Genomic DNA, 25,281 nt, shown 5'->3' on the forward strand with positions numbered 1-25,281 from the left:
GTAGGCAACAGCTCTGCACAGGCTGCTTCGGTTCATTTCCTGTAATACAGGACTCTGATATGGTTTGTTGATTTGTCATTGTCAAGAAGTGTGTAAGAAGGCTAATAAATACAGCCAGGCTGCTTTTCTAATCTCCAGTGTCATCGGCATTGCCCCTTCCTTCCATCTCATGTTATTAATCAGTTTGCAGGTATGTTTTCATGAAAACAGGTTATTCCATGGCACTGGGAATAGATAGATTCTCAGCTTTCTGATTTTATGCAAGTACGCATATTCCACAAAGTAGCAGTTTCCCCTTAGCTACTGAACTATTTAAATTATTGTAAGTAAAGGTGCAGTAACCAATTTCCTTTGCTTCTCTCTTTTTTTTTTTTGCACTGCACAAGAAAGCAGAATCAACAAGAGCTCAGGGGTTTTTGGGGTGTTTTTTTGCTACTGGAACAGGTCACCATTGAGGTCAGATCATATTCATGAACCTTGAAATATCTATTTGTTAATTGCTTGCGACGAGCAAGTTCAGTGAAAATGAAGTGAGTTGGCTTAAGCTGGAAAATTACATAGATATCTGAGATTTTAGAATACAAATGTGAAACTAAGCATCTCTTCAGGCAGGTAGCAAACGAGTCATCTCATAACACCACTTCCCTGAGGTTTGTAGTAGACACCAATTTATGTTAAACGAAGTTAAAATGGTATGCAAATAGCCTTTTGAATGATATTTTTCTTGTGGAATGTCAAAGTTAAATAGATGGCAAACAATAAAAACGTCACAATACTATTAAAACTCAAAAGAGGTTCAGTACGAATTGAGTACGGGACAAAATTTTGTGTCTATTTTATTCTTACCGGCTTGTCCATCTTCAGCAAGTACTCTTTTTTAAATAACGGACAGAAAGGAGACTAGTGGGATGTGCTTTGAGTTGCCTCCTTTTCCATTGCACAGAAAATGTACATGTCTCTAAAGGGCATAGGTATTCGTGCTGCTTCCCATTTATATTTTCAAAAGAAAGATGAAGAGGGTCATTCTGAAAGCCTTTGTTTTCTATGTGTCACTAAAAATATGGGTATCTTTTTGCCTTCCAGCCTGTTAATTCTGTGACAGATAGCGGTGTTATTTTTAAAGGTAGCCCACCCAGCTCTGCCCCCTTGCGAGAACACCCCGTGTGTGGGTTGGTCAGATGATAACCATGTGGAGCATTGTGTGGGCCCTTAGTCAAATGGGCGCGAGTATCGTTACTCAAATGAGTATTCATAGCCACTACTTGCTTTATTTTTTTCTAGAGCAGCAACAAAATGGCAGAGACGACAGCTGCCACATCATATACATACACACACTCCTACACAAACTATGCTTTGTACATCAGAAGCAGCATAAATACCATGGCATGTGGCAGTTACCATGGCAACGTGTTTTTTTAATGAATAGCAGATGGAATAGGCATGTAAAACTTACATAAGTTGTTAGTAATTTGTAAGTTACTGCAGACCAGCTACTGCAGTAAACTTTTTGTTTTCACTGTTTCTATTTTTTCCACGTACAGTGTTCAGTCACTCCTTTTCTTCCCACTGAGTTTAGCCTGATCTGGAATATAGGCTATGGTGGTGCATAATAAATAGCAATGGCTAATTTTTTTGTGGGTGAGGTTCCATAATACAGACGACACAGGAAATAATATGGTTTAGCACTTTTTTAAAATTTATTTTTACAGAATTATTTTGATGTAGCCTTTAATGGTAAAATTATAAGACATTGCAAAAACACAGCAGCTTTCCTTTCTAGATGCAAACTCCTTCTGAGTGGATAGTAAGCATTAAAAGCAGGTCGGATAAGTGAAACTAACTGCATGAAAGTTCATGTTTTGATTCATATTCTGACTGTGGTTTGTTAGGAGACAGAATTTAATAATTTACTGATCAGCAGGGAAAGGTAATGGGAAGTGCCCCTCACTGTAAAATTTCAACCAGTGGAATGCTGAAAAAAGGATTCTTCCCGAAAATCTGAGGTGTGAGCTCCTTAGGAGATGTGAATAACTGGCCTAATCTTTATAAGCAAGGTCAGACAATGGTAGAGGCAGAACTGGAGTTAAAATGGGGCTCCCTTGGCTGTGTAAGTAGCTCACTCATCTTCAGTATTTCCCAGTCACACCATATAGGACCAAATCAATTATGATTTAGGTTCCTAAATCCTATTTAAATGTATGATACAAGTTAGGTGCCTACATATTCCTAAACATTTTTCTGATCTGGACTGTGCACCTTGTAAAGAGGCAACTTCATTAAATCAAGAGAGACTGATATTAGAAAAGGAATAAAGGGAGCAGGTTCTGTCCCAAAAAGGAGAAGTGACTTCCCAATATGTATGTTGTTCAAAGGGAATAACAAATATTCAAATGACTGGTTTCTGAGCAGCCTCTAGGGAGGGAGTTAACAGACAGGTATGGTTAAGATTTTCAGGCAGCATTAAAAGAGCTTGTACTCTTGACTGGCCAACTACCCTTGGCATTTGATAGGTTTTGGGTGTGGAAGTCCCTTAAGCTCCTCTAATTCTGGGTTACAAGAGTGAGCTTGTTCTCTGAGGCTTAATTTTTCAAACTGCCTTTTCTTTTCTTTCTCCCTTTGTTTGGCAATTTGGTGCTCATCTCCCTGCTGAGGAATATTCCCCGATGTCAGTGTGGGGTTCAGGAGCGGTGAAGGCTACTTCTTTTTTTCATACTGCTCACTGGTTCCTGACAGCCACTCCTGGCGGTACTGGACCTTCATTTCCTGGTCGATGTCACCTATCTTCCTTGTTATAAATCTGCTCTTGATTTTCCTTCTACAACCACTTCTCTGACTGCTCCAGCATCAGACGACCTTACTTGTATTAAATGCTGGCTGACATGGCTGCTTCTCCTGGACTGACCCACCACTTCTTCCTGTTCGTAATAGCGATGGTCACAGAAAAGCTCGTTGCATAATATAGTTACCAAACAATAGTTTTATAAGAAGAAACCCACAGTGTTTCTGCTGTCTTCTGGCTGAGACATGCCGGAGCAGTATTTCCACTGAGCCCCAGAGTGCTCGGAAATCCTCTTCATCACTTTATTGTATTTTTATACTCTTTGCAGAGGATTAGGACCAGAAAGAGCAAGGTTATCACAAAAGAGAAAGTAAATAAATCAGGCTCTTCCCTTTTTACTGTTATTGAGAACTCCAAAGTCTTTCTTTTATTCTCCAGGGGTATATTTTCAAAGCAGCAAAATTAAGCACACCATTCCCATGCATTAACCATAACTTAAGATACACAGGTAGATCTATGCTAATTGTTCCTTCTAATGTTCCAGGGGAGTTATAGCTAGGTAAAATGAACACGTGATTCAGGCCTCAGAATTCAAAGTCTTAGAAGTTATTTTCACCCACGAAACCGCAGATAAGAGCAATTACTGCAGTCTTCTTATCTCTTTTACCAAATTAACCCTTCATTCTGTGGGAAGCTAAGTGAGAATTAAATGTTCCATCTTCATGATGGTTGCATGTATTTTTAAATTTACATTTTATTAACAGAGTAATTGTGGACTTAAATTTTGTTTAAATGGTATGCTTCATATAACTGTTAAGTAGCTGTTATACAATTGTAGAGAAAGCTTTGCAAGACATTGAGACACTAATGGCTTTTCAACCTCAACAAGACACCTAATATAAAAAGACGTGAGAGCCTTGTAATTAAAACAATCTTCTCAGTGAACTGTTGATATAGAAAACAATCTGCTCTCCTTTACATTTTCTATATTAATTGACTGAAAAATTATGAATAGTACGTTTTGTGAAGGTGCACTTTGGTAATTTTTATGTTATTGAGAGCACTTTAACTCACAGTGGTACCATGAAATTGTATTGAATATTGTAATTTATCAGTATTAGTGTGAACTAGAAGTATATTGTTAGACATCTCTATCACTAATCCAAGCATCCTACCAGAACTCCTTCAGTAACCCAAAAGCTCTCACCAGAAAAGTGTGCTTTGGGAATCTGATGCCCCAAAGATCTTGAAGGCAGCAGCTGAATGCAGGATGAGCAGCTCTGGGAGCCAACGTGGCCTGGTTTCCTATGGATTTCTGTCTAGCAGACAGCTATTCCAGTGTCTAACATGCTGTAAGCTCTTTCCTGAGCTGGGTCATTCAGGGCAGCTGTGCATTTTCCAGCATCCCTGAAGGAGTGAGTTTGAACTACATCCCCTAGAGCGAGGGCAGTGAGGAGGGAGAAGGGAGTCCCCTTCCCCACTCCTCTGTTCCCGTGAAACTTGTTTGGCTTGGTCCTATATATATATCATCTGGAGTTTGACTGTGTCTGCCTTGTTTCCTCAAGAGACGACATCAGCCGTTAAGTCTTTCCTTTCTACAGCAGCACAAGAAATCAGTGTGCCTTGTTAGCCTACTGCTGTGGCTTCCAGGAGTGGTGGGTGTGGGAGCAGACCATGCAACTGTCCTCTAAAAATCCAAAAGGGGTGACGTAAGACACCACAAAAACACAAAACAGCCATGAGAGCAGATATCAGACCACTGGCAAGTCCCCTCTTGGCAACACAATACCTGCAATGAAGGAATATTACAGGAGGAAGGTGGAGCTGGATGAAGTATTGGATCAGAATAAATGAAAGTCACCTTGCTTATGATAATTGAGTTCAAAAGGCGCATGTTGCACAAGTAAACTTTTGTTAGTACTAAACCCAAAGATTTCCAAATCAATTAAAGAAATTTTAGCACACTCAACGAAACCTTTACACGTTTCCATGCATGAGAACATGTACATGCTGTCATCCTATCAACCAATTAACAGCGCAAGTCTCAATCTAAAATTATCTAAAGATTAAAAAGAACTGCCTTAAAATGTTAAATTAGTTCATTCACATTAAGGTCTTTGGGCTTTTGCTGAACGTGAGTCATAGTCCAGTTGTCACCATTAAAAAAGTTCAGCAACAATTTTGCAGCACTTGTCTCAAAAGACCTTATCTGAGACTACTGATGTCAGCAGGGTCTCTTCTGTAAGTTTACAGTGCACCGTGTTCCTCCTCTCCTCCTCAAGAACTGTGGAAAACCTCTGTGAATAATTTCGGGTTAAAACTGTTTCCTGTCGTACTCTTCTTCCATGTACTTGCTGATATGTCAATAATCAGCATGCTATTTACTCCCTGATTATACCAGTTACAAGCTGGGCACACTTCATATGTTTTGCAGTGCGGTGTATCAGTGGTACTTGCTAACTAGTAATTGATAGTGTCACTGAAATGATAGTGGTTTTTCTTCATGTGCATACTTATCAAAGATTCTTTGTATCCACAGATGAATAGTCTCCTAGAAATGAAATAAAACCTGCCTGCTGCATTACTTATGAGGCATTCTGCCATCTCAGTAGGATCTCTGACTCTCAAAATGCTTGCAGTGTCTAATAATTAGATTTGGATAATTCTTTCTCTTCCAGGCATCAAGTTTTATTTTAGCAAGTATTTCCCTCCACAGTAGTGCTGTTGAAATTTTGAATTAGGAGGGATACAAAAAGAGCATGTGTGTGTGTGTGGGGGGGAAAACCCTTAAAAATGCTCCTTGGGGTGTGGAGTCTGCCTGGGAAGAAAGAAGTGTTACAAACTTCTCAGTTCTTGATGTACACTTGCAAAAGGAAATTAGCTCATTTGTAATTTCAGGCAGTCCCCCCATCCCAACACACACACACCATTAATAATGAGTTGAGAGAAAAGAGATCCAGAGTGCATGCCTGCTCAAATAGAGCGTGTACTTAATAGTCCTGTTCATACAAGGCTCCCCAAACCCGTGCGCGATGCCTCCAGGGACTCCGCCGGTGCATGGCAGCCGGAGCTCTGTGGTGCAAGGATGCCATCACCCCCACGCATTCCACAAAATCCTTCCTGAAAAGAATAAATTAGGCTAGAAAGCCACTACGTGATTAGGGAAGACAATGTGATCTTGCTTAGAAAGTAGCAAAATGCTATTCCCGTCTGTGAACGCTCGCTTGTCTGCAGTACGGGTTCCAGCAGATCCTGGTGAAACCATTCGTATTCTCACAAGCTCACGTGTTGCAATTGTGGGTGCAAAGTCTCCTAAAACCAAGTCTTCGAAGGTGTTGAGGTCTAACACCCATCAGCATTTGATTCAATGAGTTTCCAGAGATCTGTCATGTGCCAGTGGAAATGGGCAACAAAAACGGGCAAGAAAATGTTGCCTTCAGCTGTGGTGGGGGGCTTGGGTTTTGGGGGTTTGTTTTGAGGTGGTGAGATAGTCTGTGTGTATCTCATTGGGAATATCTCAGTTGTTTTGTTATTATGACAAAGTGGTATTTTAGTGTATTTATCAACTGTAGGGGTGGGGGTTTTATTATTTTTTAATTTATTTTTTTTTTCTTAATGAAAGAGCTAGATTTTTAAGTAGCAAGTGTTTGGTATTAAATTAGAGGATACCAAACATGTTGGACCGTCTAATACAGATAGCCCTCCTTACTCCTCAAATTCTGCCAAGTGTGGTGTACGTATGGAAGAATTTTATAGATTAAAATTTGCCTATTTATTCCTGTCACAGAAGTTGCCATCTTGGCTGTGCTTTTTTTTTCACGCTGTACAAACCAGAAAGTCTGTAAGCTAAAACTAGTTTACAGGGGCAGACAACCTAGACAAGATAGTGAATATCTGCTGAGAGTCCTGAAAAACAGATTTACAATGACCAGGATAAAATTGCAGGGACCATCAATCTTTACGCTTTAAGACAGAGATTGGTCACCAGCTGGGGTCAGAAAGTAATTCATAACCATTAGTACCAGGGTTTAACATTATATAATTTGATGCACTCTGGGTGCTTTATTCTCCTACTGAGAATAGAGAATAGTTTTTCTATATGGATTCCTGTTACAACATTGCAACTTCTCTTTGTATTTGGAAAGAAGCAAGGAAAAAAAGTGGAAGGCCTCTTACAGGAAGAGAAAGAAAGCAAACAATTATTGACAGGAGCAAATGCAGTCAACCTGATCTCCTTGGGTTTTTTCATTCTATTTCACTTAATGCAGACAGCTTTTGTCTCACCGTTCAGTTGTATATGTGAATGCTCTTAATAGTCCAGGATACATGAAAACTAGCTTGATTAACTCTGCTGGTAAATCTACATATAACAACCATCCAAAATAAACACATAAATAGGCACATTAACCTAAGCTCTGGACAAATCACAAATGTGTTAAAATAAATAAGAATTATAATGAAACCAAAAATATACACCACTGCATTAGAAGGGAATTCTATTCTTATGATCTTAAAATATCCCTCTAATTTGAACCATAATGCCCTTAATACACAAAGAAATGTAGCTCCAGCAGATGTGTTAAATTCATGTAATGAAAAGAAGCCCCTTTGCGGATTCACCCTTCGCTGGGACCCTGTTTCTCCACCCCATCCCAACAATTGATGCAAGTTTCAGCCATAACCAACTCAAAGCAAAAAGTGAAAGCCAGCCAGTGCTTGAAGCCAATCATCTGAACAATAGACAGCATGCCACCATATGGGACAGCTCTTGAACATCCTGTTCTTACAGGCTCAGCATGAAAACCACAAGAAAACCAATGACTGGAGAGTGTGACTGTTCCTGCAAAGAAAAAGTAAATGTCAATAAACAAGGGTGTCTTCTGCGGTATGTCAAATAGTGATCCACCTGGAAGCGTTAAAAAGGCTGACAAGGGGTTTCTCTCCCACGACATATTAACCTTTACCGTGCCAAAGGCTTTCCCTCTCAATTTCAAGAAGAAAGACTCAGATGTGTCTTCTTTCACCAGGCCAATCTTTAAAACACTCAATATACCGTGACCTTTTTAAATACTAATGAGATCTTGTGATTTGCAAAGCGGTTTGGTCACAGAGGTGTGACACAGAGGTGTGACACACAGGGGAGGGAAGAGGAGAGCAGATGACAGATGACTGCCCTTTTGGCTGCGGTGTTTTGCTCCCGTGCAAAGCCCCCATAAGTAGCAGATGCACAGGGAAGGGCATTGCCACATGAGTGGTATCACAGAAACACGCCTCTGCAAAAGTCTGGTGTACCTGGCTCTGAATATGACTGTCTGCCTGGCTCTGTTTTCAGAAGGGTCAAATTTACCTTTTCAAAGAAAAAGCTGCACTTGCAATGCTGGCAGGACTTTGTGTTTGTGCTCACTCTGACACTGGGAAGAGGTGCAGGGCTTTCCTCCGAACAAAGCGGCTTAAAACATTCAGATAACAGGAACTAAAGACCATGTTAACAAAACAACTTTCAGAAAACCAATAAATTCACTTCAGGCATTTGAAATTACACAGAAGAAAAAATGTAAAGCACGATGCTGTACTGCAGCCTGCGCAGAGTGAGTCGTGCCCTCTCAGTAGTGTTGTAAAGTGATGTGGAGTGTCTCATGAAGAGTGAACTTCTTGTACTTTAAATGGTCCTGGCTTCGTGTAAAACAAGATAATACCATCCAAGCTGCTGAAGCGACACCTTTTTTCCTTAACATGCCCCACGGTCCAGCCCTTCTGACTGCAGATGGAGAGGTCTGTGGGACTGGTGTCCCCTGTGGGACTGGTGTCCTTAGGACTTATCTCCTGCTCTTGGAGGGTGAGAGGGGAGGCAAAGGCAGCTCAGCACAAACAGTAACCCAACTCCAATTTTTTTCATTGAACATCATGCATCTCTGCACACTGTTTTCACCCCTGGACCGTATGGCTATCGTTTCCTGCTCTGCCATCTGAGCAAGCAGCAGGACCAGTGCTCTTAAAGAAGTGGACTGCATTTGGGTGGGAGGGGGGTTGTGGTGTTTTTTTGTAAGGCTACGTGTGTTTAGACTCTTAGACATTTCACACAACCGTCACCCTCAATGTGAAGACTGTAATATTATTACCCCGTGCTCCTTTACGTTCTATAGTTTATGGGTATCACTGCTGGTTTCTTATTCCAGAGAACAGCTTTGTGGCTTCACCAGTGAAATCTGTTGCTTCTCCTGGAGGCTGTCATGTCAACAATGATTACTGATACCTCCATGGTCTGTAGAAGGTCAATGGCAGTAGCCTGAAAGTGCACTTTTAACCACTTTCTGCTTTTGCCTCAGTGGTTAAACAGTGTTACTCAGCCACTTCGTGGTGGCATTCTGGAAATATCAGGATTAACTCTGTAGCCATTTTTCTGTTCCTGAGGAATATCTATGCATTAATAATATTTTGGGGACCAGGGGAAGGATGCAAAGTAACAAATTGTAGTCTGCATGTGATTAGTCTAGCTTTGAAGTTAGTTCTTTTCCTTCTTGCATTTCTCAAGTTTCAACTCTTCATTTCTGGATCTGAAACAACGTTTCTCTTATACTTTTAGAAGTATGCCGTATCTTTTGCTAAATATTTTATCTTACTTCTCACTTAAGTAAATAAAATCCTTAAGGAGGCTAACCAAATTCCCTGTCATTGGCCAGTAAAATTACCATGCATATATAAAAAAATACATACATACCTATACATATATTTATGCATGCATTTGTGTATGTATGTATTATATGTATATTACTTATGTATATAAATTATGTATGTATATATGTATATCAATACGTATGCACACAAACCAACACATACAGAAGCATGTATACATGTCTATACATGTGTTTATGTGTATGTATACTTGCTCAAATAAACATGTTATACACTCACTAAGTTACACACATGAAGTTCCAACTCTGCACTGTGATACGGTGCAGTGATGTATCATTTAAGCAGAGACTCTTGATAACATTATTCCTATGGTGGATAAAATATACTCCCCAACTTCTGGAGTGTTTCAGTTGGAACAAGACACAGCATATCCTCTACTTCATGACTATTTCTGTTGGTTTGTGTAGAAGAGGTAAGCATTGCCATGTCTCTTCGGCTTGTGGGGTAATGGCAAATAAGGAGCAATAATTATTATTCAGGTGCTGTAATGACTGCAGTTGACGACGATCCCTTCTACTGAGGTTGGAAGTCTCATTGGGACTATCTGCATGCATAAAATATTTATTTCTGTGCCAAAGTGTGTGAAATCAGTAAGTGTTAGTTCCATTCTGTGAGGCTGGTATAAGATCTTTAAAAAGTGGCAACTTGCCATGAAAAATGTGGCAGGCAGTAAAAAGAGATTTAGCAAAGGCCATTTACTAAGGGAGCAGGGCAGAGAAAACACTGACAAAAGCTGGTGTAGAGGATACCCAGGGAGGCTGTTGGACCCAACGGGGCACCCAGCTCCGGTTTTGGGAACCCAGCCATGCCTGAAGCTACAGCTCCATGGGTACCTTTGTTTTCTTTCTTCGTCTCCCTCACTGTCGATCAGCATCTGTGGGCAAGACAGTGATGAGTGCTATGTACAGCTCTGAAAAAGAAGACTCAGGCAAGGCAGTAAGTTAAGCAAAGAAACCGCCTTGCAAAACAGCCATGTGTTTCAGTGCCTGCTTCTGCTTCTGCAGGGTTGTCAGAGGACTGTTTGTGCAGCGAATTGCATATCAGGCATGAGCAGTTAGCTCTGAAGATAAAATGCCATGTGCATGAGGTCACTTACTGAAAGGGAGTGTTGCAATAACTGTCTGCAATCCTCTATAGAAAGAGGTTTTTGAAGGGAGCCCACAGTTCATGGGCAGCTGGGGATCAAACCTCTGCCTCCTCTGCAAAACAGCAGACATAAGGTCAGAAACTCCGGAAATGTAGAGAGGCATTTACACAGCTTTAAACCTGTCTGGGCTCTGTTGTGAGATAGAAATTGCTAGAAACCGGGCTATTTCATTATGTAGCAAATGCTTTTGGCTTGGAGAAGTTTGGTTATTCCATATGTCGCATAAACTTCTTTTTCACCAAAAAAAAAAAAAACAACCAAAAAAACCTCCGTATGCAAACTGCTTATACCTTTCTTAAGATGGAAGTAGAAGAATTAGCTTGAGAACTGGCTTGGACCTGGTCTGTTTTAGGGTCACAAAAATGCAGGGGTGGTGGCTGCCTCTCCTCACCCCATTCCAGCTGCCTGAGGCCAGGGGAAGCTGCTACGGCTGTTTACTCCTCAGCTTGGACCCAGCCTTGACCCTGCAAACCAGTGCAAACCTGCCTCAGCTGGAGGGCCAAGTAGGTCATGCCTCTCTTTAGCTCCTAGAATATGTGAGGTAGCTTAAGGGTCCCCTAAACTGTCCTTAATAATTTGTGACACCAGTAGATCTGTATGGTGGGGAAAGTTAACAGAGGCTGGATGGTGGATTGGTATCTCCTTCCAAGTCTAGTTCACCAGCACAGTTGTGCTGGAAGACAAATCTTTGTGAGGCTCCTTGCTTTCCTTTCTTCAAAAATCAGACCATTTAGCTTGGAAGACCCGTATGCACTCATAAGCTAACTATTTCTCCTAAAGCAGATTCCCTCATAAGAGCTGCATTGCTGCCAGAGCTGTGTTCGTACCAACACCTCACAGAGGTGCAGGCATCCCTTTAGCTACCTCAAACCACTACAAATCCTGTTGGTCTCATCTCTCTTCCCTGTTTTTTTTTTTCCATCTGATCCTGTTGCCTGTAGCTTGCACTTGGTAAACGGTGCCTCTGCCTTTAGCCTGTTTTGTTACAGAGGAAAATTATGATGCTTTAATTATTTGGAAGAGAAGAAGGTTTTCCACACATCCATTTAAAATATCAGCCACATAAATGGCTCTGGTATTACAGAAATGGAAGATTTTTGTATAGGACTAAATAAAAAATTTGGATGAACATCGCAGCCAGCCAGAGAAGAATGTCATTTAGCTGATTGAGTAAAGCCACTAGAGAGATGCTTGAAATAGAGAGGAAAAACTCCACAAAGTCTGAAATCCCACATATTTTTCTTATTTGAAGCAGTAATTCCAGGATACTGGGGCACCCCATTAGCCATACCGTTTGTGCTAGGATTTCTACAGCAACTGCCAGGTTTCAGTTCTTGTGCCTACAATAAACTCTTGACATTGATAAACCACACAGAATGAGGGCCACAAGGTTTCCAAACCCTGAGCCCAAACAAGAAAGCCAGGAAAAAGCCAGCCTGTGATTTCAAAATGAAAGCCTTTTGTTGATTATCTTTCCAGCAAGCAGTTCTCTCTTCAAATAATTTTGTCTGAGTGTAAACATCTAATTTTTTTCCTCCTTAGTTTAATTAGTGTTGGTGGAGAGAAGTGTGCATGGCTGAAGCTACAGAGTGGAAAGAATGCAGATAAGTGTCTTCGATCGGTCTCCGCAGCTCTGCTTTAGACCAAAGGAAAGTCGACGCTTTCTCTTGTGCTATCAGTTCAGCAGAAAGTTACACAAGCACAACAGCACCAACTTTCCCGAACAAGGAGCGGAGCTGCGCCGATTCGTCCCACAAAGCTACATGGCAATCAACAAAATAACGTTTTTGCACTTGAGAATGTGTGACTTGATTGATAATATCTAATTTTACATGACTTTTAAACAAAACCAACAGAAAGATATGGAGACTTTTTAGGAGCAGTGGGAGAATGAAAAGCTGAATGAAGAAAATTGTGCTGCACATCATCTTGTCTTATTACTGTTAACGCCAGCAGTCATAATCAAGAGTTTATTGTACAGGGCAATCTGGATGATTAGAAACTGGATTCAAGTTCATAAAAAACATCTTGACATAAAACTCTTTTTTTTTCACCAATAACACCAGGAGGCAAATTCACTCCCTCCCTCTGCAACCTCTTTTAATTCAGTGGAATTATACCAGAGATAATTTTAGCCAGACAGGATTCTTTTAAAATCATATTTCAAATAAATGTACATTTGTAAAAATATATTATGTCATGACGAAAGGTATTGATATTGTAAATTTAGATTGTTCCTTGGTCTACCATTTGTATATTTGAAACATGGAAGAAATAGAATGTAAACAGGCCGAAGAAAAGTGCAACTATTGTGGCCAGTCAGATTATTTTCTTCTAACCTCTTCTGCAATTGTAGAAGAGACTCAGTGTCCTGTAGTCAATTCTCTGAGCTTTGTTGGGATAACCGTATCAGATCCAAATGAATAAATAGGAAGATATTGCTAGAAATTTGGTCACGAAATGAACCGTATGTATTTCTAGAGCCAGCATGGAGACACATCAGAGGGGTCACCCAGGAATTTTTTATCATTGTTTCACTCAAGAAGATTCTCACATTGTCTTTCTTCCTATGGATTTTTTTTCTCCTCCCCCTGAGTCTTTTTTCCCTGCTTACTCTCATCAAACATTTTTTGTCTCTTTGCTCTCTTTTACTCTTTTCCTGTCAGGATGATGCTCCCCGCTCAGTTGAACCCCTCACTCCTGGACTCTGTTTTTTCCCACCTTAAAAGTAAAATGCTTCTTTACTACTCCCTAAACTGTTTCCTGCTCTGGGCTAAGGCAGTAGGGCATTTCTCAGGCTGCCTAGTGCTTCAGCCTACTTAGGTTGTGACTGGTACCAGTCACCCTGATTTTTTTCCCCTCTAGTGAATCTGGTGGCTTAGTATTAGTTAAGATTGGCTCATGATGAGTTTACCACTATGTAGCTTTGTGGGAACATTGCTGCTGCTCTTCCCCAGCTTAGTCAAACAGTCAAGAATGAGGGGAAAGACTTAGTGAGCTGTGACCCCACCAAAACAGAAGCCCCAAGGAGAGGTTTGCACGCAAACTTGTGTCTCTGCTTCATGGGTCAATAATGTTGTGTGGTATGAAATAGACATACCATGTGGTTATCCAAGCCTTTGTACTATATATACTGCTGTATTAAAAGCATTTCATTCTTTGAAAATGCAGTCACGTCTGGGGTGGTACATGGATGCTCTGTAACAATGAATAGCAACCTGGTGTGACAAGACAGGAAAAGAACAATACGTTGAGAAATATATTTAGAGTGCAACTTGATAATATTGAAAATTATGTCCGCATACTCTCCTAGACCTCCAGATTACGCATTATGTGGGATTTACATAAGCTTGAAGTACCTTTCAAATTAAATGACTGGGCCTATGACATGACGAAAATCACTCTGTGGCACTGTCACAGAGCTGCATCGTATTTATTTCTGCACTGAAACCTTCATTTTATGAACAGTAGTTGCAGACACCACAGATGGAGATTTGAATGTGGTGTGATACAGCACATCAGGAACTAGTTAAGGTAACTGTTTTGCAATCTGCAATTTACTCCTGTGAAAAGATCCCATGGCACTTTATCCGAGGGTAGGGGTGTTAGCCCCTGCGTGCTGGATTCGTTCCAAGTTCTGCTATGTGCATCTGGATCATCTCTGTAGTTTCAAGTGGATATACTACTCTTCATTTCACATCCTCAAAGCTTTTGTATTGTACCTGGCAATAAGAAGTCGGTATGAACACCCCAACTAGAGATTATTTTAATTTAAGAAATAACTGTATTTCTACCAGTAACCTGCAGAGGTTGTATTTCCCAGTGGAAATAGGCATGCTTTATACAACAGATGCAGTACTGTGCCTCATTTTGCACTCTTTACCTATCCATTTATTAGCAATATAAATCAATCATCCTAAATCTCCAACTTCTTTCAAAATCATTTCATTAAAAAAACCCCAGACAAACAAGAATTATTGCTTTTTTTCTACTCGAAGATGCAATACCATATTGCTTTATCTAGCTGATAAACTCTTTAAACAGTGCAATAAAGAGGTGTGCTAGAACATGTGCAAGTCAGTGTTTTTGCTGAAGAGTTCATCTGGCCCACAGAACTACCTTAAGGCAGGAAGTTAAGTTATATGAGGAGCAGCCTTCAGGCTGCTGCTCTCGTTCAAAGATAAAGCTGACCATGGACCAGGGGCATTATTTATAATAGATGACATGTACAGCACAACTGAGATCATAAATGTTCCTGTTGAGAAACTATGCACTGAATGCCACAGGACATCAGAGGCAGGCAATGTAACCTGTATATACCCAAACTTTTAAAACTCTTCATCTATTGTCAAAATGCAGACCCTCTATGCAGTTAAGTAAACTGATTAGTTGTTACGATGAATAACCAGAATCAGAGATTAAATAGCCACTGAAAAGTCATAATGTTTGTGTCCAGGATTTTGCTGGGTACCACTGTGTTTCTGTAATGCTGAAAGTGCTAAGAAATTCCCAGAAACACCAAAGGCTTCACTTGGGCTCAACATGTACATAGTAATTCTCCTTATTTTAAGAGTTACAGTGACTGTAAGATGGTCAAAGGAGAAATTACAGAGTCAGAAAGCAGTGTACAAAGCCTAATAAGCAAACAAAATTTCCCTACAGTTTATTTCTTCCTCTCTTAAACTAGTCATCTTACACCAGAGCATAGGGCACAGCAACGGGAGGATGGTGGAAGATGGGAAAAAGAGGAGAGCCCTTAAAATTAGTTTTATCACGTTTAGCAGTCTAGCCAGGAGAAGAGAAGCATATGCTAGTTCAGATATTGCTGCTAAGCAGTGCCCTGACGCAGATGCGCACACTAGGAACCAGTGATTCACTGTTTTATGGCAAAGACGACCGAAACTCTGAGCCTTGCTCCCATTTGCAAGACAAAAACCACTTCCATACATCAGCCTTTAATGACTCTTTAGGTCTTCCGCCTCTGCCAGGTGCAAATGACTTTTCATGTAGGCCAGCAGCACACTTCCCTCCTTGACTTGTGGTTTTCTAGGGGGTTTGAAATGTGTTTTCCCCTTCTGGAGGGCCCAGTGACTTATTCCTCTTTTCGGCAGCACCATGCTGGTTCAGGGATGTGTTCTGGGGGTTTTCGGTTTGAGCGCAGTCTGTTTCTAAGACTGCTGCTGCTGCAGCGTGTCAGGAGCTGCTCCGAGCTTTCTGATTTCTGAGACAAAGCCTGAAGATGAATGGGGCTATAAGGAAGCTTTGCTAACTGCTTTTGGGGCTCTATTACCCCTGAGTTTAGCAGGGTAACGTATTCTTCCTTCCAGTGTCAGCCGTCATATTTCAGCCTAATTCCGCAGAAACCAACAGAGAGATACAACAGGCTGAACCAATTGAAGCTGTTGCATGAGTGCGTTAGGTGGGTTGATATTTGATGAAAAATTTTTAAAGGAGTTGCTTATTTAATAAACATACAGTTTTTGGAGAACTTTAAGCCCTCTATTGTTATGTCGAGCACTTACTGTTGGTTTAACACAATGGAAAGATCAAAGCCTTACACCAGAGGGAGTCTCCTTTTTCTGTTTAGGATTCACAGGTCTGGAGTTAGATGTGAATTTCTTCCAAAAAACAAGCCGGACTTAGTCTTTTCAAAACACAGTTGTGGCAGCTCAGCGTGCAGTATTTACCTGGGCTATAAGAAGACCAGTTTCAGATTTTCATGTGGCTTGCAGGGATCTGAAGTCCTACAGACATGTATCTTCTGTCAGCAATGGAGTGTTTGCTGGTGGTATGCAAATCATTTTAGGTCTGGAAACTGGGTGACCAAATTAATATCTTAGTGTGTTCAAACTAAGTGCCTGGCAGAGCTGCTGTTTCAGTTACATGGCCTCCCAGAATGGAACTGGCTTGTGCCTGGGGCAGGTGGGATCCATCTCAACCCATTCAGATAGCCATGTGCAAAGTTCCTCTTAAAACCTAAGTCCATGCGCCTAATTGCAGCATTAGGTCTCATAACGCTTTTAAAATCTGGTCCTTTATGGTCCTCACTTTACTTTTTCCGGTGTTTATCGTGAATGATCAGGTGTTAGACACATTGCTGTCAGCTGTGTGTAACTTTCTGGATTTGATTCTGATGCTCTAACAGCGATTGCCACGCAAGTGCTGCACAAAATTGCTGTGCAATTTTTTATTATTAAAGTCTAAGTGAATTCACGTTTAATGTGTTTGCACTCCCTTTTTGTCTGCTTTTCACGTACATCCTAGCAAATAAGTTTGGTTGCAGAAATGTTTGCAGAAGCAGCAAAATTTTAAGTGAGAATGAAAAATATTTGTGGAAAGCAGATTTTGTATTCATCAGAAACTTTGCCGTAAGAAAGACCCTGTCTATTCAGGGAGTTGAAGTATGCTAGGTAGCCTTTATATTAAAATTGCTCTGTTTTGAAGATTCAACTATTTGCAAACAACCTAACAAAAGGGATAGATAGCAAGGACTTTGGGGATCACTGGCTATCTTATCTTGCTGTCTCCACATCATATTACAGTTCATTTTCTATGCTGGCTTAGATCCATCTTAAGGGTGAGAAGGGTTTTGTTTCCTCGTGTTACTGTTGGGAGGCTGCAGCAGCGATTGAGAACAACTAATGGTCACTCTGGGGAGAGACAGACAAAAAAACATGGGGAGAAGGTAGAAGTTTTCAAAAGCCACATTTCTGCTGCCATCTTTGCTGTAACTCTTTACATATGGCATCATTAGTGCATAGCACCTATATTCATGCCTTGTGTTTTGAGATCTCATTCAGCATGCCCCTGTTGACCAGACCTGGATGAATTTTTCCTGTAAGACAAAATCAGTTTGCTTCCCATGAACATGCATCTCTGTTTCCAATGAATCCGCTTTCAGGAGCTGTTTCTGCAGTTTAAGTCATTGGGCCCAGATTCTCCATCCCACTTTTTGCTGCTCGGTCCTTGGCTGCCGCTGAGAGCAGTGTAGCAGTTGCTAGCAAACTGTGCAGTATAATGAAGTTCAGAGGATGCAAAAGATCAAAGGGGTCTGAAAAATGACCAAATGTTACTTCTACCTTCAGCCAAGAGCTGGTGTTTCTCAGAGTGCAGCCGGCTGAATTTACACTAGATTCTCCAAAGGACAAAGCTCTACTTAATAACAGTCATAGAAATAAATTCCTATTCATCACACCTAGTATATTCATATGGTGAGACAGTCATCTGGATCTGAATTTAGTCTGAAGCACATATATTCTTCCATTTTTTTTTAAACTTCAGATTGTATTTCCACTAGCTTGTCAAGCTTGATATATCTTCAAATGTTTAATGTCCAATGATAGAGTACACAACGGCACTTCTCTAATTTCATGTATTGATCATTCAGATATTATTTTCATGGAGTCCAAAAAAGGAGACAGAACATTTTACCCATTCCTGAGCAAAATTCTCCCTCTCTCAGTCTGGTCTTTCCTCTGTCTCCACTTACAAGGCTTTGCTTTATCACTGACACAGGTAGATAACTTTGTTGTGGAATTCTGCATTTCTTACAAAAGTGACAAGTTCAGTATGTGGAAAAAAAAGCAGAACCTTCTCCAGGCTCCAGACCTGAGACCGTCTCCTTTCCAGGGCTGTCAAATCATCTTTATTCCTCATCAGTATCAGATGCAGGAAACCTGCCAGTGCTTTTTGTCTTATTGGTTTAAATTAAAAAGTAGAGTTTCTCATGATTGAGTGGAAGATCCATTGAATGGTTCATATTAAAATGATGTCTTGGCAAAGAACCCAAACGTACCTATGGATACTCGGTGTGTGCTTTCAGTCAAACATTAAGCTTTTGGCACAACTACTTCCACGTTATTTTTTTTATGCCACGATATGATAACACTACAATAATACTTAAATGCTGACACAACAGAAAACATTGCCAGTTTGGACTCCCAGGCATTGGCAAGCTTTTTGTTATATTTGCAACCTAGCACTCTCTGTGAGCTTCACAAAAATGTTCATCGCTTTCAATGGAGGTGGAGGGAAATGAAAAAGAGAAACAAATTGCTTTACAAAGTGTTGAGTTGGAGCGGCTAAGTATCACAACAAACGGAAGATCTGTGGCACGTCAGAACCTTTTTCTTTCTTCCTTTCCTTGAAAGTGCGAGGTTTTTCACTGGGTTTATCTCTATAGGTGCAATCCATTTCCATTCCACCATTATGTCATCTATAATTTAAATTTATGAGACAAAACTTTAGGCTTGCCAGGGGAGCAGCTGGAGCACTCTATTCCCTTTGCCATAGAAAATGTAGATGTGCTGAACGTATTGTGTCTGACAAGCCCCATTGAAAGTAATCCTATCTTTTCTGACAAATATCCATCAGCATGTAATATTTATTCTTCTGTTTTAGTTTCCCTGCAAATAATTGACGGTCCCTCAGCAAGGAGTGGGTTTCCTGCTGAGGCAGCACCACCTGTATGGTTTTCCCAAGCTCACATGAAATGCTCTGAAATGGAGGCTTTCATAGGGCTAATGGATAAAACGAATGAAGCAGATGCAGTGAAATGTAGGGAAACAGATTTTTCTCCTCAAAACTGCGTTGTTATAGTTAGCATTGCTCCACAATGACACCTTTATATGACATTTATTGCAGGTACGAATAGACTTTTCAGACTTTTTCACTTTTTGCATTTTATTGGCCAAACAGATCCTGTTCTTTGCAGTATAGTTGTACACTTTAAGTGTCCTTAAGCTTCCAAGTTTAATTTTACTGATGTAGACAATATCTCTGATGCTGTCCTCTATTACCTCCTTAAACTAATATTTTTCAAGGGTGGCTAGGTGTCATGTGGTTTCAGGTGGACAGCAGGAGACATGTTATTGGACCCAATCTTCAGAAAATGTTACCTATTCTGCCTTTGAAAACTGGATACCTCCCAGGAACGTCCCAGCTTGGTCATCCCGAAAAGAATCTGTTCTCGTCACTTTTGGCCAGTGAGGTGACTGAAGTGAGTCATGAAGGCAGAAATATTCATGTAGCTCCCCAGGACGGGGCCACACGGGGTACCAGAACTGCTGGTGAAGCTGGTGCATCACTGAAGAGCACAGAAATGTTCCTGCTCTTCCCAGGCAAAGATCAAAAAATGGCCAGCTGCTTTCTGATCCTCCCACGGTTATTGCAAGTCATGATGTAAGCCACCGAAAGAGCACAGCTTGACTTTTCAGGTGCCAGAATTGTGTTTGCAGAGCTGGTAGCTTAAGAAATGTCTGTTGCACAGAAGCTAATGTCCTTAGTGATTGTTTCTTTAAATGTAAGTGGCATTTTAATAAACTCTATAATAAAAGTACTCAACGCAGTGCCAGTGTGGCAATTACTGATTCTTTTGGGGACAAACCCTACATCATTGTGCAGCAAATATTGCCAATAAGTGTCTTTTATGTGTCTACCTCTGTACTTAACCCGCACAGGTAAATGTGTCCCTTGTAGCCATGGTGACGGTCCCTGCTTTCTTAGGTCATCATCTTCCTTTTAGCTCTGAAGGTCCCGCTAGGTGAGGTGTGTAAAAACGATGTCATAAGAATTAATTTTATGATTGTTATTTGTTTTATGCTAGAGATCTTAGTGAAAAAACTTAACCTAGATTGCAACCTGCCTGTACTAGCCCCGTGCAGCAGTCAAAGGCAATTCCCAGCCCCTGCTAAAGAGAGAAGTGCAACACCCCAGAAACCATGGAAAACACATTCCCAAGGAAATTAGGTGTGATGAGAAGAGGGGCACAAGAACAAGGCTGTGAATAATGTGATCAGCTTTACGTACATTTTAAATCCATGTCAGTCTTTTTTAAGGGTTGTTCATTGTTTTATTGTGCTGTTTTGTTTGTTCTAGCAGGATTTTGTCCACTTCTAGCCATTTTCAGGAGCTAGTATGGTAATAAATATGGAGTAATATATTTTTATAGCATTGTTATTATGAGGTTAAATGGTTTGCTACTAAAATTAAGTCTAGAAACAGACTTGACCAGACTTGGCTAAAATCTATAAGGGATGAGGTTAAAGAAGGTTTGCTCCAGTTGCCACTTACAGTGGGATCAAAAGTAAATAGCTGGATCTATAAAACAGTGCTTCAACTTAGAGTGTAATATTCCCCGTCCATCCCATCCAGGGCTTTTGATGCACAGTGACCGCTAATTAAGCTGAAAGAATCATGTTTCCTTTGTTTAATGTCTAACAGGACAAGGTATCTTTGGGTCACTTTGTTTGTGACTCAAAACACATTCAATTATGTGGGTTGGATCCTTGTGTGGTTCAAAATAAAATAACCACTGGGACTCAGCTATAGTAGAACAACTGAGGACACAGAGGATGGTCCTGACCATGAAGGACTCAAGTGCTAAGGTGCATTTAAAAGCATGCTGTTTATAAGGATCAGTAGCCTCACAGAAACCTTTTCTACCATGACTGCAAAAAAACCCCAAACAGCTAACTTTTCTGAATAAATGTAGCTCAGAGAAATGCAGTGTTTTCTGAGTTTGGCAGAGAGATGTCAAATGTTGAGGAGGAGATGGCCTGGAAAAGGCAATGTCCCAAGGCAGAGCAATGAATTAAGACTTAGTTGTAGTTTTTCCGTCTCCGTTACGGAATGAATTGACTTCATTCTTCACGCTCAGGAAAGAAAGTGGTCTTTTTCTGCACCAGCCCCAAACGTTCACATCCAGAGCCGCTATTTCTTTTGTTACTGAGAAGTGAAAAGACAAAGCTTTTTCTGAACATATTCACAGTCGGTTCTGAGGCAGAAATGAGCTCTGTGATTCTTAGTGCTTTGGATATTAGGATAATTATCAGAAGCTAATGAGTTTTTAAAGGTTTCTAATGTGAACCTATGATTTTAGAACCTCTCTCCTGTCAGAATCTAACTAGGTTACAGACAACATGACATGATCTATGGCCCATTTCTACTAATGACTAAAGCATGAAGGTACAGCCTCCTATGAATAACACTCCTCTACGCCCATGACAGGGAGGAAGCTTTGGAAATCAGAAATGCAAGGCTCATGCACTGTCGCAAAATAGTTTCAGAAGTTTGTGAGAAGCTACAATAACAACAAACAAGTAATCTTTACATGTGTGATAAAACAGAGGCTTGTCAGCATTCAACAATGTTGAAAAGCGTAGTTAGGGTGAGCAAATTTGAGACAGGGAACTGGGTGGTTTAAGTTGTCTTTCTTTTGAGAACTAGCTCATGCTGATACTAAGCGAAATCCGTTACTATTTGGTGCCTTAATACACATGAAATGGGACAGTGGGGTCAGCCCACTCCTTAGTGGACAAGTACAGGCATCACAATGCCGTCTTCCTAAAATGAGGCATCCTGGCTGGCGATCTCAGCAGGAGAGCTAAGATATAATGTGAATTACTGTCCAGCCCTTAAGTATTTTTCTCCTGAACTTGGGCTGAAGCATTCTGAGAGTGGCTGGGAGAGGAAAGATGCACTGCTGCTGTCTCTTTGTAAAAGTGATTATGCGTACGACTTCGGTCTGGAGTGCTGTCAATTTTGTGCCTATTGAGAGTATGCTTTTTCACTAAAAAAAAGAAAAAGAAAAAAAACCCCTTAGGTAATGGAACACTCAGAGTGGAGTCTCATCCATTATCTCTTGAACATCTCTTGAATTTTGCCACCTTTCGTAACCCTTGAGGAATGCTGCTAGTTACAACTCAGAAGATACTTAATGCTGTGCCTTGCTGGTATTCACCTTAATTACCGCACTGACAGTGTTTTTGTTAACCGTGAGTTATGAAATGACAAAATTAGAACCAAACCTCATCCTCTGTCACACTCACTAAACCACTAGAATAATAAAGTGCAGAGCACCTTCCCATGTCAGGTACCAGCATATGATTGCTCAAGCTCTGTTCATCTCTGTACCAGTGCATATAACATATGAAGTGAGAAGAACAGAGCAAATAAAAAAAAAACCAAACAAAAAAAATGGAAAAGAAGTATCTTCTGTTCCACAATAGTTTCAGTTTTGAGTGGGGGAGTTCAAACAAAGTGGTCAGCAAGAGTGATTGCTGACCAGATGTGTCACAAATAAGTTCATTCTGCATCATTCATTAAAAAAAAAAAAAAAAAAAAGAAAAAAAGCTTTCTGTATAGAAATATTCAAAACTCATCCAAGCTGAATGTAACCTATATACAACCATGTAATCTATCTATATTGGACTGAAGTTCTTTGGTGCTTTGAGACTCCATTATGTTGCATGTGGTTTCCATTCTCTTGTTTTTATAGCTTTTTGGAATTTATTTTAGATCTTTTGAGACCTCTAACCATTCCCTGGCTAGAAAGATGGGGTTTCAGGCTGTGCGATTTGTTTCAGAGCTTCTCATTTCTTGTAGCAATTCTTTGTGTGTTTAATTCAGTGTTAGACTTAACGTTCTTTGGTTCCAAGCATTGCATCATTAACTAGCCTCATTTTTCCTTTTGCCAGCATGTACTAGTCATCTAGAAATAGTGTCACTTCTTAATAAAAGACAGTTTCAATTTTATTGGTTTTGTTCTTTTTGTCTTTATTGGGGAAAATTTTCCCAAATTTTAATTATTTGATTGCATTTTTTTTATGAATTATGGTATGATATGTTTTTCTGGCTACATTTTTTTAAATGTGCCTGGAGGGAGGGGAAGTGTGGACCAGCTCTTACAACCAAAGGATTGCTTGGCAGCTTTCATCAATGCTTCCAGTAGGAAATTTAATAGGCCGTGGAAAATAAACTGTCAGAATGAGACAGACCCTGCCGTAGGCAGGACCCAGTTGTGAAAGTAAATTCATATAAAGTCTCACTGAAGTCACCAAGGCCAAATCAGAAATGGTGTGTAAGGAGATCAAACAAAGGCTTCCTTACCATCAGTTGTATTCTTTTAGGTTATTTGCCGATCTCTTGGGGAATCTAAGTTTGCATAACTCACACACCAAAGAGATGAAAGGAGTTATTCCTGGAAGTAATGCAGAGCCTTCTTTAACTTATTATTTCTTAGTGTCTCCAAGTTGTATAGTTTGGGGATTTTTTTAATCATGTTTCCTTCTGTTGGATCTCTGGATTGTGAATTCAGACCTACTTTGTTAGGTATGTTAAACAGCTGGACAAAAGGAAACTACATTTCAGTAGGCTGGGTGACGCAAATAAGGTGGTGGCTAAGCTGCATCATTCGTCTAAAACCCTTCTACCCCTATACTTCTCCTACTGTTGTGGCTGGGGGAATGAACAGCTCTTTGTGTATATTAGCAGAAAATAACAGTTGCCCTCTTCTTCGCACAACTGCTCTGGCAAGTTTGGTGCATCACGCAGAGCCAGGTCTCTGCCATTCCTTCTCCTTTAGGATGATGTGCTCTATTCGTGGATGTAGCAGCAGCAGTACCAACCTCCTGCATGTGTCTTCTGAACCTCAGAAGATTTCCAGCTAAGGCTCAGGGAGTTTTTCTCCTGTAAGTTCCCAAAAAGACATAAGTATTTGCATGAGGAACTCATCCAAAGACTGGAGGGCTTGAACTGACGTAACTGGCATTTTCTTTGATATCCGCCATTTTAGGTTTAAAGGCACAAACCCAGCTGGCATTTAGCAACTTACCACTGAGCAGCTGAGCTGCAGTAGCGATTCACGTTCTGTAACCCATGGCAATTCAAAATGAATCAGTTTTGCTTACTCACCAAAATGGGCCACACTTGAAAATCATTTGAGCTTCCCTAAAGCCATCTATGAATTCAGTAGGACCAACTGCAGGAACGTGACAATTGCTTGGTGACAACAGATATTTGTTGGGTCAGATTTACAGTTGCTGCTTGTGCTAGAAAACTTCACCATGTAGCATTAAATGTGGTGCTGTCTTGATATACATCCTCTTTCAGTGGAAATAATCTCTTTAAGCAGGGACTATGCATATTTATTTACATCTCATACTTGTGTTGTTTTACAAATCAGTGGAATATATAATCAGATACTTAATTAGGAGCGTGCACTGCTGAACAGGAAGCCTGTAGTTATTTTATGGATAGCCTGTATAGTGGTGCACTACATGACATGGATGACTGGGAATCAATGTTTCCATGTGGTGACTGCAGTGCCAAGTACACTAGTTAAACAAAAATTGCATGCTGAGACTGACCATTATATGGCAGTTTTGAAATGAAGCATGAGCTTTCTGCTCATGAGATGAGACATCGGTTTTCTATTAGCCAAGCACACATCAGTGGCCATAAACAAACAAAGATGAGTCACTGCAAATTAAGTGGAAAATCTGAAACTGAAAGCTCACTGCATCAAGCTGATTTTCTAAGGGTGAGATACTGGCCAGCCCCAGCAAGAGTTCTCCGAGAGGGGCAGGATGCATTCATCCCTCCAAATTTACACCCTTGCATGGCCCCACAGGGCTCCCCCACAGCTGCGGTCCAGCACACGTGGTGGAGACCAGGAAGGGCGTCATTTCACACCACTGCAACTTCTGCTCCTGTCAGTTTGTGAGGAAGAACTTAATACTCTTGCCTTCCCTGTTTAATTTTATATCTGCGAGCAAAGGACATAGCGTGCAATGTGATGTTGATGACTAGCCAGGATATCCCATAAATAATAGCTGCCACAGACACTACAATGAGGCTGCATCTACAACGCTGTCTAAAGATT

Source organism: Gymnogyps californianus, chromosome Z (assembly GCF_018139145.2).
Source record: "Gymnogyps californianus isolate 813 chromosome Z, ASM1813914v2, whole genome shotgun sequence".
In the NCBI taxonomy this organism is placed as follows: domain Eukaryota; kingdom Metazoa; phylum Chordata; class Aves; order Accipitriformes; family Cathartidae; genus Gymnogyps; species Gymnogyps californianus.